Consider the following 4,061-nt stretch of genomic DNA (forward strand, 5'->3'; position numbering starts at 1 on the left):
TTTTCTGTTTTTGTTTTTTCCTAATGTAAATAATTCGGAACTTCAAAAAACTTTTAAAATTTAAAAAAACTGATAATTTTTAACTAAAATGTCCAAAAAATTATAAAATCTTTGTGAATTTTGAAAACAGTGTCTGTAAAATCAAATAAAGTCCGTGTATTAAAAATGATTAAAGAAATTGAACAAAATGTTGCCAATTCAAAAAATATTTATGCATTTTAAAAAATGTCCTAAAATTTCAAAACAATTTTTCAATTACAATAGAGTTTACTGATTCAAAAGAAAATGCTTACAAACCGTTTGCAATATTGAAAAAATGTACGCAATTTTAAAAAAAGTTTGTAAATAGTAAAAAAAAAGTTCACAAATTTTAAAAATGTTCCCAAATTTTTAAAAATGTTCACAAATGATCGATGGTATGTAGTTAAACAGTAATGCTTCTGAGTTTTTGTGACTATATACCCACGTGAAGTTTGAAGAATTAACTGCCTGGGTGGATCGGAATATTATAGTATGTTCTTTTAAAAACGTTTCTTGAAATTCAGAATAATTCTTTGAATTACCAAGTTTTTTGACAACCATGACATTTTTTCGAAAATGTGAACGTTGCTTCAATTTGTGTGTAAATTTTAAAAAAGAAACATGTCCTTGCATTTGTGAACAAATTTTCAAAATCGTGCGATGAGATGTGAACAAAATGTGGTCGTCGCCATTGGAGATTATGATTTTTTTTCTTCCATTGCAACGCACGGACTCTATTGCTAGTATTTGTCACGGCATATCAGATGTCGCATCAATATATGAGACATTGGAGATAAACTAACCACCACAATGTCGATACATCTCTCGACTGCAAGCTGTAGGGATGAAAAGGAGGGCCAAGCCTAATCACTACTGTGAAGTCCAACCATTGCTTCAATCGAAAATGGATAGATGTGTCTGGTATATCACACGTCGCAACAATTATATGAGATATTGGAGATAAACTAACCACAACAATGCCGACAAATCTCTCCGCTGCGTGCTCTAGGGATGAAAAGGAGGGTCGAGGCTAATCGCTGCTGTGAAGCCCCGCCATTGACTCCAGTGACCTGCTGGCGACATCCACATTTGTCCTTACAAGTGTTAGAAAATGCCGCCCTTCGGTTCAGAGTATTCACCTCTTGTATTTCTTTCACCATGTGCAAATACTCAGGATCATTTATAAAGAGATGACATGTTCTTTATTTGTTGATTGACAATCTCTTGTTACACAAAAAGGCAGGTTAAAAAAATCTAAGAAGTTTAAGAACAAAAGTGAAAAAGGGTAAGATCAAAAACTGACGCAGTTGGCCAGTCGCATCTCCTCGCACCACGTGTCGAGCCCAGAGGGCAGCGGTGAAGCCCCTCATGACGAAATGTTGCACCACTTATCGCACTGCCATGCCATGATCGGTAACCCCCATGGGGTACCCTTTAGGCTTTAGCTAGTGATTTTTTTTAGGGAAAGCTAGTGATTTTGTTAGTCCGTGCTCTTCGCAACAAATGTGAGTGACACTTGGGCCTCATTCGCCCTTCATTGTTTTGGGCCAGCTTGCCAAGCCTAAAGATTTATCAAACGAAGGGAGAAAACAGTACTGTAGTAAAAACTGCTCACGAGCTCGCGTCATGCACGAAAATTGTTGCTGTGCGATGTGGCGATTCATGGCTCCTGTGTTTAGCATTGATCGCTATATGCCTATGTACATTATGAACACACTTAACAATGCAGCATGTTATTTGGATTTTGGACAGAGCATGAAATTGGGCGTGCACAGTTCAAGGGTTCCCATTCCTACATGCAAAATGCATGCAGAGGGGACAAAAACTTTGTAATTTGGGCTTTTGGCTTGGCTTTGGCATCAAGATTAATTATGGTTGTCAGGCTGTATATATGTTTATTTTCCCCTGCGAATTGGGCTCTATATCTGTTTGGTTGACCTACTGTTACATGTTTTCACCATGATGAGATTAATCGGAAAAAAATGACAATGCTATGAACCTCGTGCCAAGATCGTGAACTGCTTCTAGAAATAACAGGAGAAAAGAGTGTGTGCTTCAGGTGTAGACGGCAAAAGAACCGTGTATGCTTCTGTTCCAACTATGCATGCATGCAGCCTGTTCCTAGTCAAACAGCCAAACACATTTGTTTGGCATGCCTGCCGAAACACAAACTGAGTGATATAGCTCTTTGTTGTGAACTTTGGCAATGATCAATGCCTACATAAATAACACCCTGCGGCCTGCACTTTTCTAGATCATCTTGGTAGAGATCTAGAATATCATCTTGGTAGAGATCTAGAATGAATATACATATATACGTATGATATATCACACATCGCAGCTGTTCTATGAGATATTGGAGATAAACTAGCCACAGCGATGCGGCCACACTGCTCCTGTACCGTATTGATGGAAAAGAGCAGCAACCGTTGGCCAGACTTGATCAAGAGTCTGGTACCTATTGTGAAGACCGGCCATTAATTGGAGCATGTGACCTGCCGGCGACATCCACATTTGTCCTCTACAAATGTTAGAAAATAGAGTCTTTTGTCAAAAGGTCGGCCTCCGGCTGGAGAGTAGTCATCACACTTGTAAATACTCAACATCAAAGGGGATCTCACTTGATTGCCAATCCCTAGTTACAAGTTACAACTATAACTAACATGTTATCACGACGCTCTAACCGAGAATACAAAGGCCACTATAGATAGAATGGAGAACTAAGAATGAGGAGAGAAGGGAAGAAAGAAGACACGACCAATAATAACAAGTAATAAGATCCTCTAGATACTGTGGCACGCCCAATTTCGAAAACATCGGACACAACGAGCTCCCAAGCATGCATGTCACAAGAAACAGCAGCAGCACTCTTGCAGACAGCAGCGGCAACATAGAGCAGCCAACCTGCAAAAGGAAACAAGCGAGGTTAATGCTATGTAAAATAGGACAATGGAATGAAATTATTGGGTGTCTTCTGAAATAAAATACTTCATCTACTGAGTCACTCCTGCATACACATCTTCGTCGAACAAAAAATTGTATCAAGACATCATCCTGAATAGTATGAATCGACACTCAGGCATGCTAAGTTTAACACTGCTAACTGAAAAGAAAAACTGTTTGCTAATCCGAGTTCAAGGTTTGGTGCCCCAAAAAGATGTGTGCAGCCGTCAGTCCTACAAGTGCTTGCATAACACTGGCAATGTTTTTCCTGTTAGGTTTCAGCTAACACAGCCAGTATATTATTTACAAATAGTTGATTACGGACATTTCTCAAGGGATGTATTTTTTAGCGGACATGAAACATTAATCAATCCTATAGAACATGAACATCTATCAGTTATCCGAGATTACCACTGTCCAAGGTCAACGACTATCTGCAACTCTGCATCAGGCAAAAGTGTGCAATAGTCTAGCAGACAGGTTACCTCCATTCTCTTTTGGATGTCGATTTACAAGACGTGCAAACAAGAAATATGTCAACTAACTATGAAAAAACAATGGACTGCAAGGATACTAGGATATTGGCAGCACCCGGCGAATACCCTGCAAAAAGCCCACGGAAGACAGAAACCCTGATTAGACCACGACAGACCCTACCAATGTCGGCATTCGTTGCAAGGGTAGCAGGATATTGGCATCACCCATTCATCCCTTTAGTCTTCACATCACTCGTATCATTCCATCATGCATGCCAGGAAAATGTTCATAAGCCTTTGTGGATTTTTCTTTTGAGAAACACTGCCCGGTACTATTCAACTGTCTTACAATCCTCCAACCGGATTACATTTAGATCTTCGGGGACTGAACCCAACATGAAAAAGTCCCCTAGGTCTTTAGCGCGATTCGCCAGGCAGTGGGCAAGTTTGTTCTGCACCCTTCTCGTCCATCCAACCTTCTGGGAGGAGAAGCCAGATAAAGTCGACTGAATTTCAGCAATTATTGGGAACAGGCCAGACTGATTTGACTACCCTGGTGCTAGTGCCTCAACCAAGGACAGGCAGTCCATTTCCAGCTCCAGTGGGCCATTATAGTGTTTC

Source organism: Triticum aestivum, chromosome 5D (assembly GCF_018294505.1).
Source record: "Triticum aestivum cultivar Chinese Spring chromosome 5D, IWGSC CS RefSeq v2.1, whole genome shotgun sequence".
Classification (NCBI taxonomy): Eukaryota; Viridiplantae; Streptophyta; class Magnoliopsida; order Poales; family Poaceae; genus Triticum; species Triticum aestivum.